The sequence below is a fragment of the Balaenoptera physalus genome, assembly GCF_965194825.1.
Source record: "Balaenoptera physalus genome assembly, chromosome: 3".
NCBI classification, from domain to species: Eukaryota; Metazoa; Chordata; class Mammalia; order Artiodactyla; family Balaenopteridae; genus Balaenoptera; species Balaenoptera physalus.
In genome coordinates, this window is record NC_138890.1 from 42,325,516 (window position 1) to 42,350,627 (window position 25,112).

Here is a 25,112-nt window from a genome sequence, read left to right on the forward strand (position 1 = left end):
TGGTTTTCTTTCTTTGTGACATCTTTGTCTGGTTTTGGTATCAGGGTGATGGTGGCCTCGTAGAATGAGTAGGGGAGTGTTCCTCCCTCTGCAATATTTTGGAAGAGTTTGAGAAGGATAGGTGTTAGCTCTTCTCTAAATGTTTGATAGAATTCGCCTTTGAAGACATCTGGTTCTGGGCTTTTGTTTGTTTGAAGATTTTTAATCACAGTTTCAATTTCAGTGCTTGTGATTGGTCTGTTCATATTTTCTATTTCTTCCTGGTTCAGTCTCGGTAGGTTGTGCATTTCTAAGAATCTGTCCATTTCTTCCAGGTTGTCCATTTTATTGGCATAGAGTTGCTTGTAGTAATCTCTCATGATCGTTTGTATTTCTGCAGTGTCAGTGGATACTTATCCTTTTTCATTTCTAATTCTATTGATTTGAGTCTTCTCCCTTTTTCTCTTGATGAGTCTGGCTAATGGTTTATCAATTTTGTTTATCTTCTCGAAGAACCAGCTTTTAGTTTCATTGATTTTTGCTATTGTTTCCTTCATTTCTTTTTCATTTATTTCTGATCTGATCTTTATGATTTCTTTCCTTCTGCTAGCTTTGGGGTTTTTTTGCTCTTCTTTCTCTAATTGCTTTAGGTGCAAGGTTAGGTTGTTTATTCGAGATGATTCCTGTTTCTTGATGTAGGCTTGTATTGCTATAAACTTCCCTCTTAGCACTGCTTTTGCTGCATCCCATAGATTTTGGGTCGTCGTGTCTCCATTGTCATTTGTTTCTAGGTATTTTTTGATTTCCCCTTTGATTTCTTCAGTGATCACTTCGTTATTAAGTAGTGTATTGTGTACCCTCCATGTGTTTGTATTTTTTATAGACCTTTTCCTGTAATTGACATCTAGTCTCATAGTGTTGTGGTCAGAAAAGATACTTGATACGATTTCAATTTTCTTAAATTTACCAAGGCTTGATTTGTGACCCAAGATATGATCTATCCTGGAGAATGTTCCATGAGCACTTGAGAAAAATGTGTATTCTGTTGTTTTTGGTTGGAATGTCCTATACATATCAATTAAGTCCATCTTGTTTAATGTATCATTTAAAGCTTGTATTTCCTTATTTTCATTTTGGATGATCTGTCCATTGGTGAAAGTGGGGTGTTAAAGTCCCCTACTATGATTGTGTTACTGTCAATTTCCCCTTTTATGGCTGTTAGTATTTGCCTTATGTACTGAGGTGCTCCTATGTTGGGTGCATAAATATTTACAATTGTTATATCTTCTTCTTGGATCGATCCCTTGATCATTATGTAGTGTCCTTCTTTGTCTCTTGTAATAGTCTTTATTTTAAAGTCTATTTTGTCTGATATGAGAATTGCTACTCCAGCTTTCTTTTGATTTCCATTTGCATGGAAGATCTTTTTCCATCCCCTCACTTTCAGTCTGTATGTGTCTCTAGGTATGAAGTGGGTCTCTTGTAGACAGCATATATATGGGTCTTGCTTTTGTATCCATTCAGCCAGTCTGTGTCTTTTGGTGGGAGCATTTAATTCATTTACATTTAAGGTAATTATCGATATGTATGTTCCTATTCCCATTTTCTTAAATAGTTTATGTTTGTTATTGTAGGTGTTTTCCTTCTCTTGTGTTTCTTGCCTAGAGAAGTTCCTTTAGCATTTGTTGTAAAGCTGGTTTGGTGGTGCTGAACTCTCTCAGCTTTTGCTTGTCTGTAAAGGTTTTAATTTCTCCATCAAATCTGAATGAGATCCTTGCTGGGTAGAGTAACCTTGGTTGTAGGTTTTTCTCCTTCATGACTTTAAGTATATCCTGCCACTCCCTTCTGGCTTGCAGAGTTTCTGCTGAAAGATCAGCTGTTAACCTTATGGTGATTCCCTTGTGTGTTATTTGTTGTTTTTCCCTTGATGCTTTTAATATGTTTTCTTTATATTTAATTTTTGATAGTTTGATTAATATGTGTCTTGGCGTGTTTCTCCTTGGATTTATCCTGTATGGGACTCTCTGTGCTTCCAGGACTTGATTAACTATTTCCTTTCCCATATTAGGGAAGTTTTCAACTATAATCTCTTCAAATATTTTCTCAGTCCCTTTCTTTTTCTCTTCTTCTTCTGGGACCCCTATAATTCGAATGTTGGTGCGTTTAATGTTGTCCCAGAGGTCTCTGAGACTGTCCTCAGTTCTTTTCATTCTTTTTTCTTTATTCTGCTCTGCAATAGTTATTTCCACTATTTTATATTCCAGGTCACTTATCCGTTCTTCTGCCTCAGTTATTCTGCTATGGATCCCGTCTAGAGTATGTTTAATTTCATTTATTGTGTTTTTCATCGTTGCTTGGTTCCTCTTTAGTTCTTCTACATCCTTGTTAAATGTTTCTTGCATTTTGTCTATTCTATTTCCAAGATTTTGGGTCATCTTTACTATCATTATTCTGAATTCTTTTTCAGGTAGACTGCCTATTTCCTCTTCATTTGTTAGGTCTGGTGTGTTTTGACCCTGCTCCTTCACCTGCTGTGTGGTTTTTTTGTCTTCTCATTTTGCTTATCTTACTGTGTTTGGGGTCTCCTTTTCACAGGCTGCAGGTTCGTAGTTCCCGTTGTTTTTGGTATCTGTCCCCAGTGGCTAAGGTTGTTTCAGTGGGTTGTGTAGGCTTCCTGGTGGAGGGGACTAGTGCCTGTGTTCTGGTGGATGAGGTTGGATCTTGTCTTTCTGGTGGGCACGTCCACGTCTGGTGGTGTGTTTTGGGGTGTCTGTGACCTTATTATGATTTTAGGCAGCCTCTCTGCTAATGGATGGGGCTGTATTCCTGTCTTGCTAGTTGTTTGGCATAGGGTGTCCAGCACTGTAGCTTGCTGGTCGTTGAGTGACGCTGGGTCTTGATGTTGAGATGGAGATCTCTGAGAGATTTTCGCTGTTTGGTGTTACGTGGAGCTGGGAGGTCTCTTGTGGACCAGTGTCCTGAAGTTGGCTCTCCCACCTCAGAGGCACAGCCCTGATGCCTGGCTGGAGCACCAAGAGCCTTTCGTCCACATGGCTCAGAATAAAAGGGAGAAAAAAATAGAAAGAAATAAAGAATATAAAATAAAATAAAATAAAGCTATTATAATAAAAAATAAGAAAAAATTATTAAGAATAAATGTATTCAGAAAACATTTTTTTTAATTTTTAAAAATAGATTTATTAATTTTTTGTAGTAAAAAATAAGAAAAAAATTATTAAGAAAATAATTTATTAAGAAAAAATGTTTAATTTTTAAAAATAAAAATATGAAAAAACTTATTAAAATTTTTTTTTAATTTCTAAAAATAGAAAATAAGGAAAAAATTATTTAGAGAACATTTATTAGGAAAAAAAATTTTTTTTGAGTAAAAAAAAACAAAACACGGACGTACCTAACCCTAGTACTAATGGTGAAAGCAAAGCTATACAGACAAAATCTCACCCAGAAGCATACACATATACACTCACAAAAAAGGGAAAAGGGGAAAAATTAATATAATCTGCTCCCAAAGTCCACATCTTGAATTTGGGTTGATTCGTTGTCTATTCAGGTATTCAACAGATGCAGGCACATCAAGTTGTTTGTGGAGCTTTAATCCACTGCTTCTTAGGCTGCTGGGAGAAACTTCCCTTTCTCTTCTTTATTCGTACAGCTGGCAGAGTTCAGCTTTGGATTTGGACCCGCCTCTGCGTGTAGGTCGCCTGAGGGCATCTGTTCCCCGCCCAGACAGGACGGGGTTAAAGGAGCAGCTGCTTCAGGGGCTCTGGCTCACTCAGGCCGGGGGGAGGGAGCGGTACAGAGGAGGCCGGGCGAGCCTGCGGCGGCAGAGGCCGGCGTGACGTTGCAGCAGCCCAAGGCATGCCGTGCGTTCTCCCGGCGAAGTTGTCCCTGGATCACAGGACCCTGGCAGTGGCGAGCTGCACAGGCTCCCGGGAGGGGCGGTGTGGAGAGTGACCTGTGCTCGCACACAGGCTTCGTGGTGGCGGCAGCAGCAGCCTTAGCGTCTCCCTCCCGTCTCTGGGGTCCTCACTGTTAGCCGAGGCTCGCGCCCGTCTCTGGGGCCCGTGCTGATCGCCGCGGCTCGCGCCCATCTCTGGAGCTCGTTTAGGCGGCGCTCTGAATACCCTCTCCTTGCGCGCCGCGAAACAAAGAGGCAAGGAAAAGTCTCTTGCCTCTTCGGCAGCTGCAGACTTTTTCCCAGACTCCCTCCCGGCTAGCACCGAAGCCCAAGCCTCAGCTCCCAGCCCCCGTCCTCCCCGGCGGGTGAGCAGACAAGCCTCTCGGGCCCGTGAGTGCCACTCAGCACCGATCCTCCGTGCGGGAATCTCTCCGCTTTGCCCTCCGCACCCCTGTGGCTGCACTCTCCTCCGTGGCTCCGAAGCTTCCCCCCTCTGCCACCCACAGTCTCTGCCCACGAAGGGGCTTCCTAGTGTGTGGAAACCTTTCCTCCTTCACAGCTCCCTCCCACTGGTGCAGGTCCCATATCTATTCTTTTGTCTCTGTTATTTCTTTATTCTTTTGCCCTACCCAAGTACGTGGGGAGTCTCTTGCCTTTTGGGAGATCTGACGTCTTCTGCCAGCGTTCAGTGGGTGTTCTGTAGGAGCAGTTCCACGTGTAGATGTATTTCTACTGTATCTGTGGGAAGGAAGGTGATCTCCGTGTCTTACTCTTCCGCCATCTTCGGTAAGTTTTTTTATCATGAATGGATGTTGAAGTTTTTCAAATGCTTTTTCGGCATCTCTTGAGATGATCATTTGTTTTGTGTTTTTCCTTTTTTGATGGGGTGTATCATGTTTATTGATTTGCATATGTTGAAACAACTTTGTGACACTGGGGTGAATGAAATTTGGTCATGGTGTATGATCCTCTTATGTGTTGTTAGATTCGGTTTTTTTATCTTCAGGTGAGAATTTTTGCATCTATATTTATTGAGGATATTGGTCTGCAATTTTCTTTTTCTGGTCGTGTCTTTCTCTGTTTTTTTTTTTAAGTCTTTATTGAATTTGTTACAATATTGCTTCTGTTTTATGTTTTGGTTTCTTCTTTGTGAGGCATGTGGGATCTTAGCTCCCCGACCAGGGATTGAACCCGCACCCCCTGCACTGGAAGGTGAAATCTTAACTGCTGGACCACCAGAAAAGTCCCCATCTATTTTTTGTTTGTTTGTTTGTTAGTAAATTTCTTCCTTTCTTTATTTTTCGATGCATTGGGTGTTTGTTGCTGTGCACAGGCTCTCTCTAGTTGCGGCGAGCTGGGGCTACTCTTCTTTGTGGTGTGAGGGCTGATCATTGCGGTGGCTTCTTTTGTTGCGGAGCATGGGCTCTAGGTGTACGGGCTTCAGTAGTTGTGGCTATCAGGCTCAGTAGTAGTTGTGGCTCACGGGCTGTAGATCACAGTCTCAGTAGTTGTGGCACACAGGCTTAATTGCTCTGCGGCATGTGGGATCTTCCTGAACCAGGGCTCGAACCCATATCCCCTGCATTGGCAGTGTGCCCACAGTGTAACCACTGTGCCCCAGGGAAGTCCCCCCCATCTGGTTTTGAAATGAGGGTGATGGTGGCTTCATAGAATGTCTTTGGAAGTATTCCTTACTCTTCAATCTTTTTGAAGAGTTTGAAAAGAATCAGTGTAAGTTCTGCTTTGTATATTTGGTAGAATTTGCCTGCGAAACCATCTGACCCTGGACTTTTGTTGGTAGGGAGTTGTTTTAAATTACAGATTCTATTTTGCTTTTAGTGATCAGTCTGTTCAAGTTATCTATTTCTTCTTGATTCAGTTTTGTTCGGCTGTAAAAAAACAACATATATTTTTAGGTTATGTTAGCACCTAAATACTTACCATGTATTAGACCACAAAAGAGCAAAGAAAAGAATATTAAAATATTTTTTCAAATAGAAAAAGTATTGAAATATTTTTAGAGTAATTGGGATAATAATACTAATTACAATAATGACAAATTGTTCTGAACTTAAAGACTACTTTATGTAAGATTCATATTATATGCTTATCACTTTATTGTTTTTAAATACATGGGATGTTTTCTCCTTTCTAATGTAATTCTTTTATTTTACCTGTATATTGGGAAAAAAATTTAGTTGCACATAATATAAAAAATTACACTTTAATAGGAAATATTAATCCATTTACATTTACTATAGTACTGAAAATACTTAGGTTTACTGTTACCATGTTATTGAGTGCTCTTTTTATTTATTTTTGAAAAAGATTTAATTTGGGAGGGGCATAAATTATTTATTTATTTATTTATGTTCAACATCTTTATTGGACTATAATTGCTTTACAATGGTGTGTTAGTTTCTGCTTTATAACAAAGTGAATCAGCTATACATATACATATATCCCCATATCTCCTCCCTCTTGTGTTTCCCTCCTACCCTCCCTATCCCACCCCTCTAAGTGGTCACAAAGCACTGAGCTGATCTCCCTGTGCTATGCAGCTGTTTCCTACCAGCTATCTATTTTACATTTGGTAGTATATATAAGTCCATGCCACTCTCTCACTTCGTCCCAGCTTACCCTTCCCCCTCCCCATGTCCTGAAGTCCATTCTCAACGTCTGCGTCTTTATTCCTGTCCTGCCCCTAGGTTCTTCCCAATCATTTTGTTTCTTTTTTTTTTTAGATTCCATATATATGTGTTAGCATACAGTATTTGTTTTTCTCTTTCTGACTTACTTCACTCTGTATGACAGACTCTAGGTCCATCCACCTCCCTACAAATAACTCAATTTAATTTCTTTTTATGGCTGAGTAATATTCCATTTTATATTGAAGATGTGCAACATCTTTTTTACCCATTCATCAGTTGAAGGACACTTAGGTTGCTTCCATGTCCTGGCTATTGCAAATAGAGCTGCAATGAACATTGTGGAACATGACTCTTTTTGAATTATGGTTTTCTCCAGGTATATGCCCAGTAGTGGGATTGCTGTGTCATATGGTACTTCTATTTTTAGTATTTTTAGGAACCTCCCTACTGTTCTCGGTAGTGGCTGTATCAATTTACATTCCCAACAACTGTGCAAGAGGGTTCCCTTTTCTCCACACCTCTGCAGCATTTATTGTTTGTAGATTTTTTTGATGATGGCCATTCTTACCTGTGTGTTGTGATACCTCATTTTAATTTTGATTTGCATTTCTCTAAGGATCTGTGATGTTGAGCATTCTTTAATGTGTTTGTTGGCAATCTGTATATCTACTTTGGAGAAATGTCTATTTAGATCTTCTGCTCTTTAATGGATTGGGTTGTTTGTTTCTTTGATATTGAGCTGCATGGGCTGCTTGTAAAATTTGGAGATTAATCCTTTGTCAGTTGCTTCATTGGCAAATATTTTCTCCCATCTGAGGGTTGTCTTTTGGTCTTGTTTACGTTTTCCTTTGTTGTGCAAAATCTTTTAAATCTCATTAGGTCCCATTTGTTTATTTGTGTTTTTATTTCCATTTCTCTAGGAGGTGGGTCAAAAAGGATCTTGCTGTGATTGATGTTCACAGACTGTTCTGCCTATGTTTTCCTCTAAGAGTTTGATAGTGTCTGGCCTTACATTTAGGTCTTTAATCCATTTTGAGTTTATTTTTGTGTATGGTATTAGGGAGTCTTCTAATTTCATTCTTTTACCTGTAGCTGTCCAGTTTTCCCAGCACCAGTTATTGAAAAGGCTGTGATTTCTCCATTGTATATTCTTGCCTCCTTTATCAAAAATAAGGTGACCCTATGTGTATGGGTTTATCTCTGGACTTTCTATCCTGTTCCATTGATCTATATTTCTGTTTTTGTGCCAGTACCATACTGTCTTGACGACTGTAGCTTTGTAGTATAGTCTGAAGTCAGGGAGCCTGATTCCTCCAGCTCTGTTTTTCTTCTCAGGATTGCTTTGGCTGTTCGCAGTCTTTTGTGTTTCCATACAAATTGTGAAATATTTTGTTCTAGTTCTCTGAAAAATGCCATTGGTAGTTTGATAGGGATTGCACTGAATCTCTAGATTGCTTTGGGGAGTATAGTCATTTTCACAATATTGCTTCTTCCAATCCAAGAACATGGTATATCTCTGTACCTGTTTGTGTCATCTTTGATTTCTTTCATCAGTGTCTTATAGTTCTTTGAGTAAACGTCTTTTGGCTCCTTAGGTAGGTTTATTCCTAGGTATTTTTTTCTTTTCGTTGCAGTGGTAAATGGGAGTGTTTCCTTAATTTCTCTTTCAGATTTTTCTTCTATAGTGTATAGGAATGAAAGAGATATCTGTACATTAATTTTGTATCCTGCAACCTTACCAAATTCATTGATTAACTCTAGTAGGTTTCTGGTTGCATCTTTAGGATTCTCTATGTATAGTATCATGTCATCTGCAAACAGTGAGAGCTTAACTTCTTCTTTTCTGATTTGGATCCCTTTTATTTCTTTTTCTTCTCTGATTGCTGTAGCTAAAAATTCTAAAAATGTGTTGAATAACAGTGGTGAGAGAGGGCAACCTTGTCTTGTTCCTGATCTTGGTAGAAATGGTTTCATTTTTTCACCATTGAGAATGATGTTGGCTGTGGGCTTGTCATATATGGCCATTATTATGTTAAGGAAAGTTCCCTGTATGCCTACTTTCTGGAGGGTTTTTATCATAAATGGGTGTTTAATATCGTCAAAAGCATTTTCTGCATCTATTGAGATGATCATATGGTTTTTATCCTTCAGTTTTTTTAATATGGTGTATCACATTGATTTGCATGTATTGAAGAATCCTTGCATCCCTGGAATAAACCCCCCTTGATCATGGTGTATGATCCTTTTAATGCGCTGTAGGATTCTGTTTGCTAGTGTTTTGTTGAGGATTTTTGCATCTATGTTCATCAGTGATATTGGCCTGTAGTTTTCTTTCTTTGTGACGTCTTTGTCTGGTTTTGGTATCAGGGAGATGGTGGTCTCATAGAATAAGTTTGGGGAGAGTTCCTCCCTCTGCTCTATTTTGGAAGAGTTTGAGAAGGATAGGTGTTAACTCTTCTCTAAATGTTTGATAGAACTTGCCTTTGAAGACATCTGGTCCTGGGCTTTTGTTTGTTTGAAGATTTTTAACCACAGTCTCAATTTCAGTGCTTGGGATTGGTTTGTTTATATTTCCTATTTCTTCCTGGCTCAGTCTTGGAAGGTTGTGCTTTTCTAAGGATTTGTCCATTTCTTCCAGGTTGTCTATTTTATTGTCATATAGTTGCTTGCAGTAATCTATCATGATCCTTTGTATTTCTGCAGTGTGAGTTGTTACTTCTCCTTTTTCATTTGTAATTCTATTGATTTGAGTCTTCTCCCTTTTTTTCTTGGTGAGCCTGGCTAATGGTTTATCAATTTTGTTTATCTTCTCAAAGAACCAGCTTTTAGTTTTTTTTTGATATTTGCTGTTGTTTTATTCATTTCTTTCTGATCTGATCTTTATGATTTCTTTCCTCTGCTGACTTTGGGTTTCTTTTTTCTTTCTTTCTCTAATTGCTTTAGGTGTAAGCTTAGCGTGTTTATTTGAGATGTTTCTTGTTTCTTGAGGTAGGCTTGTATTGCTATAAACTTCCCTCTTAGAACTGCTTTTGCTGCATCCCATAGATTTTGGGTCATCATGTTTTCATTGTCATTTGTTTCTAGGTATTTTTTTAAATTTCCTCTTTGATTTCTTCAGTGATCTCTTGGTTATTAAGTAGTGTATTGTTTAGAGTCCATGTGTTTGTATTTTTTTACACATTTTTTCCTGTAATTGATATCTAGTCTGATAGCGTTGTGGTCGGAAAAGATACATGATACGAATTCAAGTTTCTTAAATTTACCAAGGCTTGATTTGTGACCAAGATATGATCTATCCTGGAGAATGTTCCAGGAGCACTTGAGAAAAGGTGTATTCTGTTGTTTTTGGATGGAATGTCCTATAAATATCAATTAAGTCCATCTTGTTTAATGTATCATTTAAAGCTTGTGTTTCCTTATTTATTTTCATTTTGGATGATCTGTTCATTGGTGAAAGAGGGGTGCTAAAGTCCCCTACTGTGGTTGTGTTACTGTCGATTTCCCCTTTTATGGCTGTTAGCCTTTGCCTTATGTATTGAGGTGCTCCTATGTTGGGTGCATGAACATGTACAATTGTTATATCTTCTTCTTGGATTGATCCCTTGATCATTATGTAGTGTCCTTCTTTGTCTCCTGTAATAGTCTTTATTTTAAAGTCTTTTTTGTCTGATATCAGAATCGTTACTTCAGCTTTCTTTTGGTTTCCTTTTGCATGGAATATCTTATTCCATCCCCTCACTTTCCGTCTGTATGTGTCCCTAGGTCTGAAGTGGGTCTCTTGTAGACCGCATATATACCGGTCATGGTTTTGGATCCATTCAGCCAGTCTATGTCTTTTTTTGGAGCATTTAATCCATTTACATTTAAGGTAATTATTGATATGTATGTTCTTATTACCATTTTCTCTAATTATTTTGGGTTTCTTATTGTAGGTCTTTTCCTTCTGTTGTGTTTCCTGCGTAGAGAAGTTCCTTTAGCATTTGTTGTAAAGCTGGTTTTGTGGTGCTGAATTCTCTTAGCTTTTGCTTGTTTGTAAAGCTTTTAATTTCTCTGTTGAATCTGAATGAGATCCTTGCTGGGTCGAGTAATCTTGGTTGTAGCTTTTTCCCTTTTCTTCACTTTAAATAGGTCCTGCCAGTCCCTACTGTCTTGCAGAGTTTCTGCTGAAAGATCAGCTGTTAACCTTATGGGGATTCCCTTGTATGTTAATTGTTGTTTTTCCCTTGCTGCTTTTAATATTTTTTCTTTGTATTTAATTTTTGATAGTTTGATTAATATATGTTTTGGCATGTTTCTCCTTGGGTTTATCTTGTATGGGACTCTCTGCGCTTCCTGGACTTGATTAAAGATTTCCTTTCCCATATTAGGGAAGTTTTCAACTATAATCTCTTTAAATATTTTCTCAGTCGCTTTCTTTTTCTCTTCTACTTCTGGGACCCCTGTTTTCGAATGTTGGTGCATTTAATGTTGTCCCAGAGGTGTCTCAGACTGTCCTCAATTTTTTTGATTCTTTTCTCTTTATTCTGCTCTGTGATAGTTTTTCCACTATTTTATCTTCCAGGTCATTTATCCATTCTTCTGCTTCAGTTATTCTGCTATTGTTTTCTTCCAGAGAATTTTTAATTCCATTTATTGTGTTGTTCATCATTGTTTGTTTGCTCTTTAGTTCTTCTAGGTCTTTGTTAAACGTTTCTTCTATATTCTCCATTCCAGTTCCAAGATTTGGGATCATCTTTACTATCATTACTCTGAATTCTCTTTCAGGTAGACTGCCTATTTCCTCTACATTTGTTTGGTCTGGTGGGTTTTTACCTTGCTCCTTCACCTGCTATGTGTTTCTCTGTCTTCTCATTTGGCTTTGGGGACTGTGTTAGGGGTCTCTTTTTCACAGGCTGTAGATTCGTAGGTCCCATTGTTTTTGGTGTCTTCCCCCAGTGGCTAAGGTTGGTTCAGTGGGTTGTGTAGGCTTTCTGGTGGAGGGGACTAGTGCCTGTGTTCTGGTGGGTGTGTCTGGATCTTGTCTTTCTGGTGGGCAGGTCCACATCCGGTGGTGTGTTTTGGGGTGTCTGTGACCTTATTATGATTTTAGGCAGCCTCTCTGCTAATGGGTGGGCCTGCATTCCTGTCTTGCTAGTTGTTTGGCATGGGATGTCCAGCACTGGATCTTGCTGGTCTTTGAGTGGAGCTGGGTCTTAGCATTGAGACGGATATCTCTGGGAGAGCTTTCGCCGTTTGATATTACAAGGTGCCGGAGGTCTCTGGTAGACCAATGTCCTGAACTTGGCTCTCCCACCTCAGAGGCACAGGCTTGACACCTGGCTGGAGCACCAAGACCCTGACAGCCACATGGCTGGGGGTGAGAGCAAGAGGTAGCTTTGGTACATCTCAAAGACCACCAGTGAGATTCACTGGCCATTTTCTCTCCATCGGTGAAGAAAACAAAATTCAGTCTTTGGCAAGTCAGCCACTTTGGTAGCCAGCCTCCAAGATGGCCCTAATCATCCCTTAATTATCTCCCAGTCTTCATGCACCTGTGTGGCTCCTCGCACTTGAAAAGGGCTGACTATTTAACTAATAAGACATTGCAGAAATGACAAAGTGCAGCTTCCAAAGTTATAAAAGACATTGCAGCTTCTGTTTTGGTTTCTGCCAAATCACTCATCCTGGGGTAAGCCAGCTGCCATGTCATGAGGACATTCAAGCAGCCCTAAGGAGAGATCCATGTGGCAAGGAACTGAGGCCTCTTACCTACAGCCACGTGAGTGAGTTGTCTCAGAAGTGAAAAGATTTAATTTTATTTATTTTTGGTTTCATTGCATCTTCGTTGCTGTACAGCGTTTGTCTAGCTGTGTCAAGCAGGGGTTACTCATCCTTGTGGTGCACGGGCTTCTCCTTGCGGTGGTTTCTCTTATTGTGGAGTATGGGCTCTAGGTATGTGGGCTTCAGTAGTTGTGCCATGCAGGCTCAATAGTTGTTGTTTGCAGGCTCTAGAGCGCAGGCTCAGTAGTTGTGGCACACCGGCTTAGTTGCTCTGTGGCATGTGGGATCTTCTCAGACCAGGGATTGAACCCCTGTACCATGCACTGGCAGGCAAATTCTTACCCACTGTGCCACCAGGGAAGTCCAGTGTGCTCTTTTTTAAACCTAGTCTGTTTTCATTACTTTCTATCTTAACGATTCTGTATTAAATGAAAAGAAATAATACTCCTTTCTACCCCTCCTCTTTGAGGATTATATATGAAGAAGTATGTCTTATTTATTAATCTCAAATTTTCACCTTACTTTTAAGAAGTAATCACAATGTCAAGTATTTAATACCTTTCACTTCCACCTTGTAAAGCATGGATATTAAAGTGCTAATATAATTACCTTCCCTAGTCTATCTTTTTTCCTTTTTGTTATGTATAAAAAACAACTAAAAACATGCATGGTTTGTAAGGAAATGACAAATTTCAGTAAATTCAGAATCTGAATACATTCTATACGTAGCTTCTAGACAAAGACACAGAAAATTGCCAGATACTCAGAGGCCCCCTGGTCCCATTGTAGTGACTCCCCTTAAGGTTTAATATTGTTCTGGTATCTAACAAAAAGATAACTTTACCTGTATTTTGTATTTTATATAAATGTTATGGCACAGTAAAATCACTTTTGGATTGGGCTTTTTAATTTTATGTTGTTTGTGAATATGCCTATATGGTTGCCTGTAGTTGTGCTCATGCATTGTCACTGTTGCATAGGATTCCATAGTGTAAATATTTAACTATTAATCAATTTATTCTAATGTGTATTACAATATGAGTGATTTTCAGTTTGTGTCTATTGAGAATAGCACTGGTATATAAATTCTAGAACTTGAGCTTTGGTGGTGTGTGTATAAATTATTGTTCAGTATACATGTAGTAGTAAAATTTTCGAGTCATAGCTTTCATGTGTTTATCGTTTTAGATATTTCTAAATATTTTCAAAACATTTGTATGATTTTTCATCCTCAACAGCAGTGAATGAGATTCAAGGATTATACACATTCTTGTCAAACTTGATAATACCTGTCATTTTCATTTGAACTTTCTGGTTGGTGAGTGATAATTCCAGATATCACTTTTTTGCATTTAATTGACTACTAAGAAGCCAAGCATCTTTTGATATGTTTACTTAACATTCTGTACTCTCTTTTTGAAATATCTTTTGGTATATTTCCCCCATTTTTGCTATTACATTATCTTCTTATTGAAGACTTCTTTTTTTTAACATCTGAAGACTTCTTATTTAGGAGTTTTAATTATATGCTTGATATGAGTTCTTCTCTCTTTCTGTCTTTCCTTCTCTTTCTTTAGATGAGTGTCAGTTTTTAATGTTAATAACATCTAATTTCTTATTTTCCTATTTATTTAGTCGTATTTCTATTTATTTATGTAGTCTTCTTATCTGTAGCAGAACACATTATTTATTCTAAACCACAAATATATTTTCGTTTCTTCAATAAATCTAATTATTAAGCTTTAAATTTAAGTTAACTTTCTAAACTAAATGTGTTGTATCATAGTGAATATTAATTTTTCTATGACAGCTGAAAGGTTACATTTATTCAGAAAATGTTACATTCAGCTTTCTTTCATTTGCTCCCACTTCTCATTGATTCACAGAGGTAAACATCACTTTATCCACGGATCTGACTTTTCTCTGATTTCTCATGGTCATTCTCACTAATTCTTCTTGCCTCCTGAAAGCTTTAGCAATCCCATTATTCCACAATAGCAAAAATCTTCCCCGGGCCTTTTTCCTCAGATGATTGATTATTCCCACATTTTAAATGGGAGATTTCAATAGGTTAGGAGAAAATGCCACAAGGGTCTCTCATTTTTTTTTCACATCTTGTATTAGCCTCTGCTTGCACTCTCTGCTCAAAGATTTTTGTATAACACATTGATTGAAGATGCCAGTTGTTTCTCTCCTTGGGGCAAAAGACAGATTCATTACCTGACAAATAAAATAAAGACAGTGTCTTGCTCTGTTCAAATGTTGGACAGGATTGCTTGCATCCTAATTTAAGAGTTTCAGGTGACCGAAGCTTAAGATTCCTAAGCTTTAATCCATACTTGCACCATGCACAGCACCCAACAGGACTGCTTTACATAACCCCGTGAGACTTCTGTGTGCAAGTGGAACAGATAAAAATATAAAACTATTGCTGTCTTTTTGTGTCATAAAAATGATTTTTTGTCTCATTTAAAATATTTTTTTCTAAATTCCAAAAACGTGTCAGGCTAAAATATTGGAATTTCAAATATGGTAAAATCTAAGACCCTTCAAATTTCTTTCCAATTTTGTTGATGATGGGATGCCGTTAGAGATAAGACTTCATTAAACACAGTAGGTAAGATTCATTCATAGGCCTGATTGGGGAATATGAAAATAATCTCTGGAAAAATCTGGACATTCTCCAGTTCTCAAGTATTGGTGAAGATGGTAGAAAGGGCCCTTCATTGTCCTATATGTGAATGCAGATCAATTGTGAGAGGTGGGGATAAAACAAGCAGCCTAAATATCCTTTATGTTTGTTGTACTACTAGTAGAAAGAGGAAGGGTCAACATGTCACCATGGTTGATATAGCAAATAAGCTGCTTGAAACTACACAGAAATGTACCTGCTTGTATTTTCTGTGCAGTTACCCTCTCTTTTGGTGTGCCCTGATACCTCCCTCAACTTATGTACCAACACCAGCAGCATTAAGCAGAAATCCAAAGAAATCTATTCTTTGGAATTATGAGGAAGGGAAGAGTCGAAAATTTTATAGCATGCTTTATACAACTATACACGTCACCATCCTTACCTATGTGATGCCATGCATAGAGGGTCAGTAGGTTCAGGGGATTTTGGAAGTACCAATGTCTGTGTGGTTAATCACAGCTGCACTCATGGGCAACAAAAGAGAAGGGCCTTATCTTGGTCACTTTTTCAATGCTAGTAGCTACAAAAAGAAGAGGGCAGCAGACATCTTAGGGAGAAGAGCCAACATTAAATGAAATGTCCTAATTACTCTAGGCAACCTCTCATGATAGCCTCCCATAGCTCCTCAAATCCCTACATACTTGCACAAGGGATAGTGTAATATTACTGGAGCATGTGACTGCAGATTAACATTATTTCTGTTGAAAAAAATAAAAATAGGTTCAAGTGATAGGGTTTGAAAAGGGTTCACAGTTCGAGGGAAACTACTGTAACAATGTGGACAGAACCCTTTGAATGGATTCATCATGTATTTTTTTTGTTTGTTTTCTTTTTTTGATGCTTCAGAATCTGTAGTAGAGGCTGGTGTGTTCCATGATGCATTCCCACTTCTTATAAGTTTTAGATGGAATACCCCATTAAGAAGAAGTGCACATAAGGAAGATTAGTGAGTCAAACTCCTCTGCCCTCTGTCAGCAGTGGGTGCAAAGGGATTTAGACCAAGTGATTTCATCCTTTGATGTGCAAAGTTTTCACTATATGAATGATGTTTTGTTTGTCTGCAGGTCAGTAGCCTTGGTCTCAATATCCCTGTTTAAAAAGTGTTATCACATGTCTGCCAGAAAGAATTGCTGATGATACTGGAAAAAATTGAGAGTTATCCTTAACAATTAAGAGTTTTGTAGCAACATGGATGGACCTAGAGATTGTTATACTGAGTGAAGCAAGTCACACAGAAAGACAGATATTATATAATATTGCTTATATGAGGAATCTAAAAAAAAGGTACAAATGAACTTATTTACACAACAGAAATAGAGTCATGGATATAGAAAACAAACTTATGGTTACCAGGGGATAAGTGGGGAAGGGATAAATTGGGAGATTGGGACTGACTTATACACACTACTATATATAAAATAGATAAGTATTGATAAGGACCTGCTTTATAGCACAGAGAACTCTACTCAATGGTCTGTACTGTCCTATACGGGAAAACAATCTTAAAAAAAAAACTCAAAGGTTTGGGGATTATATAATAAATATAAATGTGCAAACCTTTAATATGAAAGGAAAAATCAATTAACTCTGTGGTCCCTGTTATGGTGTAAACATTTTGTACCTCTAATTTTAAAATTTTGAAACCCACCTCCCATGTTGATGGTATTAGGAGGTGGGGCTTTTGGGAGGTGATTAGGTCATGAGGCCAGAGACCTCAAACATGGGATTAGTGACCTAATAAATGGAGCACACAGAAGATCTTATGCCCATTACATGATTTCATTGCCGAGCCAGAAGACCCACATTATGAATCAGAAATTGGTCCCTCACCAGACACTAAGTCAGCTGGCAACATGTTCTTTTTTAAAAAATAATTAATTAATTAATTAGTTAATGTTTTGGCTGCGTTGGGTCTTTGTTGCGGGGCGCGGGTTTCTCATTGGGTGGCTTCTCTTGTTGTGGAGCACAGGCTCTAAGTGTGCGGGTTTCAGTAGTTGTAGCACACAGGCTCAGTAGTTGTGGCCTGTGTACTCTAGAGCACAGGCTCAGTATTTGTGGTGCACGGGCTTTGTTGTTCCATGGCATGTGAGATCTTCCCGGACCAGGGCTCGAACCCGTGTCCCCTGCATTGGTAGGCGGATTCTTAAGCACTGCGCCACCAGGGAAGCCCCTGATAACTTGTTCTTGAAATTTTCAGCCTCAGCAATTATGGGAAAATAATTATGTTATTTATAAAATACCATGTCTCTCGTAGTTTGTTTTAGCAGTCAAAGAGCTGGCTGAGGAGAAATATCTGTGAGCTTGAAGACATATCAAGAGAAACCTTTAAATCTCAAAAGAAAAGAGAAAATGGGCAGGAAAGAAATCAACAGAACAGTGTAATCAATAATTGTGGAACAATGAAAAATGTTGTGACCTATACGTAATGGGTATAGCAGGAGAATCAAGATAACAAAGAACAGAAAATATTTTTTTTTAAAAATGACTGAGAATCTCCCCAAATGAATGTCTGACACTAAATCCACAACACCCAAACTTAGAGGAACATACGAATAATAAAGAAAATTGACCAATATCTCTCAGGAACATCAATGCAAAAATCCTCAACAAAATATTAACAAATCGAATCCAACAATATTTTGAGAGAATTTTATATCACTAATGAGAGGGAATAATCCCAGGTACGCAAGGCTGGTTCAACATTCTAGAATCAAATAATTATATCCATCATATCAACACCCTAAAGACAATCATTAACATATCTATAGATTCAGAAGGCCTTTGAAAACATCTAACGCCCCTTCTTCATAAAAACTCTCAGTTAAAGAAATAGATTGGAGCTTTCTCAAGTTGATAACAAAGATCTACAGGAAACTTTTATCTTACATCATGATTAGTGGTCAAAAACATGAAGCATTTCCACTAAGTTCAGGTAAAAGCAAGGATGTCCCCTTTCATGACTCCTTTCCCATATTTTACTCCAAGTCCTTGCTAATGCAATAAGGCACGAAAATAAATAAAATAAATACAGATTTGGTAGAAAAAAATGAAAGCAGCCTAAATAAAATGTGGACCAATATACTTTATGGACACCTCACCAAAGAAAATAGACACTATGCATATAAGTATACAGAAGAATAATCCATATTACATGCTGCCATGAAAAAGCAAATTAAAAATATAATTACATACCACTATGTAACACTTAGAATGGCTAAAATGTGAACAATGACAAGAACAATTTCTGTAGGGGATGTGGAACAATAGGAAATGTCATTTGTTATTGGTGGAAATGAAAAATAATACAGTTATTTGGCAGTCTGTTTGACACTTGCTATAATATTGAACATTCCCTTACTGTACAATCCAGCAAGTGTTCTCATGGATATTTACTGAAAGAAGTTTAAAACATACGTCCAGACAAAAACCTGCATATGGATATTTATAGCACCTAACTCAATATTGCCAAAATGTGAATGAAACTAAGGTGTCCTCCAATAGGTGAAAGAAATGATATAGTATTAATATATTCTGGGAATGGGACAATATTGAGCACTAAAGAAGTAAGCTATCAAGCCATAAAAATATATGGGAATTCTTTTTTTCTTTTGAAATATAGGTGATTTTCTTTATTATTTTAATTTAAATTTTATTGGAGTATAGTTGATTTACAATGTTGTGTTCATTTCAGCTGCACAGCAAGTGATTCAGTTACACATATGCATATATTCATTCTTTTTCAGATTCTTTTCTGGTAAAGGTATTCCCAAAATATTGAGTAGAGTTCCCTGTGCTCTACAGTAGGTCCTTGTTGCTTATCTATGTTATATATAGTAGTATTCGTATGTTTACCCCAAGTTCCTGATTTATCCCTACCCCCCCCCACCTTTCCCCTTTGGTAACCATAAGTTTGTTTTCCAAGTCTGTGAGTCTGTCTCTCTTTTGTAATTTAGTTCATTTGTGTCAATTTTTAGGTTCCACCTAGAAGTGATATCATACAATATTTGTCTTACGCTGTCTGACTTACCTCACTTAGTACAATCATCTCTCGGTCCATCCATGTTACTGCAATTGGTATTATTTTCTTCTATTTTATGGCTGAGTCATATTCCATTATATATATGTACCACATATTCTTTACCTATATTCATATGTTGATAGACATTTTGGTTGCTTCCATTTCTTCGCTTTTGTAAATAGTGTTGCAGTGAACATTGGGGAAGATGTTTCTTTTCAATTTACGCTTTCCTCCAGATATGCACACAGGGGTGAACTTGCTGGATCATCTGGTAGCTCTATTTTATTTTATTTGACTTCATTTCATTTCAATTTCAATTTTTTTGGAATAGAGTTGATTTACAATGTTGTGTTACTTTCTGCTGCACAGCAGAGTGAATCAGTTATACATATATCCAATCCTTTTTGGATTCCTTTCCCATACAGGTCATTACAGAGTATTGAGTAGAGTTTCCTGTGCTATACAGTAGGCCCTTACCTGTTATCTCTTTTATATATAGTGGTGTGTATATGTCAATCCCAATTTCCAATTTATCCCTCCTGCCTCGCCTTACTCTAGTAACCTCCATTCTGTGCTCCATAGTGGCCGTTACCAATTGGCATTGCCACCAATAGCGTAGTATTGGTGGCACAGTGGTTAAGAATCCGCCTGCCAGTGCAGGGGACACAGGTTCGAGCCCTGGCCCGGGAAGATCCCATATGTCGCAGAGCAACTAAGCCCGTGCGCCACAACTACTCAGTCTGCGCTCTAGAGTCCATGAGCCACAACTACTGAAGCCTGTGTGCCTAGAGCCTGTGTGCCACAACAAGAGAAGCCACCTCAAAGAGAAGGCTGCATACCACAATGATGAGTAGCCCCCGCTGGTTGCAACTAGGGAAAAGCCGCGTGCAGCAACGAAGACCCAATGCAGATTAAAAAATAATAATAATAAGTAGTAGGTTTCTCTTTTTCCACACCTTCTTAAGCATTTCTTGTTTGTAGACATTGTGATGATGGCTGTTCTCAGTGGGTCCATGTGATACTTCTTTGTACATCTGATTTACATTTGTCTAACATAAAGCAATGGTGAGCATCTTCATATGTGCTTTTCTTCTTTTAAACAGTGGGAGTAAAATTTACCCCTTGGAAAAGGGTTATTGAAAGGTTGACTTGTTTTGAAGTCTACTTCGATTACCTACCCCAAGACATTTTATGAGGGCTGTTGTCATTTACAGCTCCCCAGGCATTGTGAATATGAAGTGCCTATAAGGTCCAGTTTTAGAATTGTTGTTATGGGAAACAGAAGGCGGCAGGATTTCTACTGTCCCTCTCTTGTTGCTGACACCACCGTAGATGTAGGGAAAGTCCTGTTCCTGGAATTGGAGTGGAATGTGCCTGACCAAACATGTAAGGGCTTCTGTCCTATTCCTTCTTCCCCCTTACCCTTCATCCCCCGAACAAGTATAAACCCCTGCAAAATCACCTGTTGAGGGTGCTGTCTTGCAGAGTGGGATGACCCTAACGAAGGACTCTGGAGGTTGGAAGCCAAACACCAGGATATGCTGAGACCAGGTGATTTTCCAAATGTCATCCAGCCCAGAGAGTCCACCATCTTTTGAGTGTCAGAGGGTTGGTTTAGTAGTATGAGGGCACATTTAGATCTGGGGATTGTGATCCCATGCAGAGGGGACCAGGTAGTACACGTTCAAGGGGGGCGAATTAGCTGGCATATACTCCCGAGGTCCTCAGGCCCACAACAGTCCAGCCTTGGGACCAAATTGGGTCTGTGTCCAGGGATGTGACATTAGCACACTCACCGCGACTAAACGAATTTAGTAATCATTTTTCTTTTCTGTAATTTAATTTCAAATTTATAATGGACTATAGTTGATTTACCATGTTGTGTTTGTTTCTGATATACACCAACATGATTCATTTATACAGAGATGACTATATATTCTTTTTAGAATTATTTTCCCATTGAGGTTACTAAAGGGTGTTGAGAAGAGTTCCAAGTGCTCTACAGCAGGTCCATGTTGATTACAAGTTTTCTCTCTGTAAATATGTGTATACTGACTCCAACCTCATGATTTATGCCTCCAACACACCTTTCCAGTTTGGTAACCATAAGTTTATGTTCTAAGTCTGGGACTCTGTTTCTGTGTTGTAAGATAGTACGTTTTTTATCAATTTTTAGATTCCACCGATAAGTAATATCATATGATATTTATCATTCTCTGATTTATGACACTTAGTATGAATGTATCTAGGTCCTTCCGAGTGGCTGCAAATGGCCTTATTTCATTCATTTCATGGCTGAGTAATATTCCATTGTACATATCTAGCATAATTTCTTTATCCATTCTTCCTTCCAAGGACATTTAGGTAGCTTCCAAGTAGAGGCTCTTGTAAACAGGGCTGCATAAATTTTGGAGTGCCTGGTTCCTGTCAATTTACGTTTTTTCCAAGATACAGGCCCAGGACTGGAAGCGCCATATGCTCTGAAGATCTGTTTTTTTAGATTTTTAAGGAATCACCATCCATTTCTCCAGAGTGGCTGTTAGCAATTTACATTCCCACCATCAGCTTGTCAGGGTTCCCTTTTCTCCATGCCCTGTCCTGCATTTCAGGTTTTACACTTTGTGAGGTTGGCCATTCTGACTGGTGCGAAGTGATACCTCTTTGTAGTATTAATTTGCATTGCCCGCCTGTTTTGTTGGCCAAAAATGGAGTATTAGTGTTTTTCCTGAATATATTAAGGAATAACGCATACGGCCTTTTTGGCAAACTGCATCATTGGGGATGTTCAGCAGCTTTGCATGTGCTTTAATGGCAAGTGCAAACTACCTCTTGAAATACTTTTCCTACAATTCTGCCTTGCTTACAAGTCCTTTACGAATACTTGGCTCAAGAAATGACTCCATTAGAGGTGTCAATTACAACCCTGCATGTTTGTGAATTGCAGTGCCCCTGAGCACCAGTTTTCAACTTGTTGTTTAGTGAAGCAGCCACAAAGGGGCAGGATTTCTAGAGACCCATTCCAGTTTCTGTGGCACCTGAAGGACAGGGAAATTCTTCCAGATTAGGAAAGTAGAGTAGCATATGCCTGTCCAAGCATCTAGGGCTTGTGTCTCATCCCATCCCCCCATTCCCCTTCTTCACCCGGAAAATTCCAAGCTGTGCAAAACCGGCTGTTGAGTGTGCTGCCTTCCCAAAGTGGGGAGACTCTAAGGAAAGGAGCTGGAGGGGGAACCCGAATACCAGGAGAAGTGGAGATGAGGTGACTTTTCCAGACTCTTCCCGAACAGACGGTGTACCATCCTATGGATGTCCCATTCATGTTTCAGCTGTAGGAAGGGTCCTTTGCGCCTGGAGATATGGGACCCATGGAATGGGGACCAGGCACTATTACTCTAAAAGGGCTGCATTTGGTGTCCCATCCTCACCAAGCCCCTCAGCCCCACGAGTGTAGAGCCTTAGGTCCCATCCAGCTGTGTGTCTAGATGTGGTCAGTCCAGGTTGCATCACAGCCCTTGAACAAATTTTGTAAGAAGTTCTCTCCCTCTCACTGTCTTTTCCTTTTTGGTTCTTGATATTTAATTTTATAATGGGGTATAGCTGATTTTTAATACTGTGTTTCTTCGTGCTCTACATCTATCCACTTGATTCACTTAAAGAGAGACATCAATAACTTATTTTACAGATTCTTACCAGTCTTATATATCCTTTTCTGTTGACAACAGTGTGCTGAGTCCAGCTCTTTGAGCTATACAGTAGGTCCAGTCTATTACCTCTTTTGTTTACGGAACCGTATCTATGCTATTTTCAACCTCTTGGTTTATGCATCACCCCGCCCCACCTTTCTCCTTTAGCAGCCATAAGTGTGTTTTCTAAATGTGTAACTCTGTTTCTGTTTTGTAATTTAGTTCATTTCTACCCATTTTGATATACCATCTATAAATGATACCTTATGATATGTCTCTTTTTATGTGTATTATTTCACGTAGAATGATTGTACCTAAGTCTCCACGAGTTGCTGCAACTGGTCTTATTTCATTGATTTAATGGCTGAGTAATATTCCATTGTACATAAGTACCACAAATTCTTTATCAATTTTTATCTTTCCTGGGATATTTAAGTGGTATCTGAGTAGAGGTTCTTGTAAACAGAGCAGACCTAAACTTTGGGGTGCCTGTGTCCTCTTGATGTTTGGTTTTCCCAAGATATAAGCCAATGACTGGAAGTGCCGTATTGTCTGTAGCTCTATTTTTTAGATGTTTAAGAAACACCATACACTTCTCCAGAGTGGCCGTTGGCAATTTACATCCTGCCCATCAAGGGACCAAAGCTCCCGTGTCTCCATGGCCTGTCCTGCATTTCTGCTGTTTCCACATTTTCAGGATGGCCCTTTTGACCGATGCAACGTGAGACTTGTTTGTAGTGCTGAATTGCCTTGCCTGCTTGTTTGTTTGGCCAAAATGGGCGTATACGTTTTTTCCTGAATATATTCAGGAAAAAACGCATACACCCTTTTTGGCAAACTGCATCAGAGTCGACATTTTGCCGCTTTTCATGTGCTTTAAAGGCATTTGTAATCTACCTCTTGAAAACTGTTTACTGAAATTCTGCCTTGTTTTCAAACCCTCTCCGTTGCCTTACCTCAATATATTTTGGGACGATAGTTATCATTTATAACACTGCAGGTTTGTGAGTTGCATTTCCCCTGAGCTCCATTTTTCAACTCGGTTTTTTGGGAGCTGGCCGCCAACCTGCAGGATTGCTTCAGTCCCTATTCTGGTTCCGGGGGTCAGGCTGAGCCTTTGGTTAATGGTTCTTCCTGATTGGAAATTAGAGTGATATGAACCTTTCCAAACACCTAGACCTAGTATCTCATTGGTTCCCCCTCTTCCCGTTCATCCTCCGGACAAATTGCAAATGGTACGAAACAGGGGGTTACAGGTGTAGATTCTCCAACTGGGAAGATTGTTAGTGAAGCGGCTGGAATGGAGAACCCAAGCACCAGCAGATCAGAAATGAGGTGCGTTTGAGAAACATTTCCCGATCCCACGGTGTACCATCCTCTGGTTTTCCCATACTTGTTTTAGCTGTAGTAATGTTCCCTTGAACCTGGAGATTTGGGACCCAAGGAATGGATACCATGCAGTGTTACTTCAAAGGGTCTGCATTTGCTCACCCAACCTCAAGAATCCTCTCAGCCCCAAGAGTGTCCAGCCTTATGACCCATCCAGCTGGGGTCTAGATGTGCTCAGTCCAAGTTGCGTCACATCCCCTGAACGAATTTTGTAAGAATTTCTCTCTCTTTCACTGTCTTTTTTTTTGTAATTTATTTTTATAATGGGGTTTAGCTGATTTTCACTGCTGTGTTTATGCCGCTTTACACCCACTTGATTCACTTACAGAAAGATATCAATAAATACTTTTTAAGATGCTTACTAGTCAGATATATTCTTCTGTAGTGAATACAGAGTGTTGAGTCCAGTTCATTGACCAATATGTAGGTCTTGTCTATTGCATATTAGGTTTGTGGAACGGTGTCTGTGCTAATTTCAAACTCTAGTTTTATGCATCACCCCACCTCTCCTTTCCCCTTAAGCAGCCATAAGTGTGTTTTCTAAATGTGTGACTCTGTTCTGTTTTGTAATTCAGTTAACATGTAGCGATTTTTACTTTCCCTCTCTAAGTGATATCTTATGATAAGTGTCTTTTTCTGTGTGACTTATTTCACTTAGAATCATCGTACCTAAAACCACTCATTATGCTGCTACTAGCCTTATGACATTGATTTCATGGCTGAGCGATATTCCATTGTACATAAGTACCACAGCTTCTTTATCCATTTTTCTCTTTCCTGGGATATTTAAGGTGTACCGAAGTCGAGGTTCTTGTAAACAGAGCAGACCTAAGCTTTGGGGTGCCTGTGTCCTGTCGATGTTTGGTTTTCCCAAATTATAAGCTCATGAGTGGAAGTGCCGTATGCTCTGTAGCTCTGTTTTTTAGATGTTTTAGGAAACACCATACACTTCTCCAGAGTGGCAGTTGGCAATTTACATCCCACCCATCAGGGTAACCAGGCTCCCATGTCTCCATGGCCT

The 25,112-nt window shown here is 38.9% G+C and overlaps 1 long non-coding RNA gene across 1 annotated transcript in view; it reads left to right on the plus strand.

Annotated features, from left to right (window-relative positions):
- The window catches only part of LOC309656969, a 50,969-nt gene extending 26,632 nt beyond the window's left edge, over positions 1-24,337 (plus strand). The window contains exon 2 of the long non-coding RNA XR_014261640.1: positions 24,105-24,337. This is a non-coding gene — a long non-coding RNA (uncharacterized lncRNA). The remainder of the gene's footprint in view (positions 1-24,104) is intronic.
- Positions 24,338-25,112: the final 775 nt, after the last annotated feature.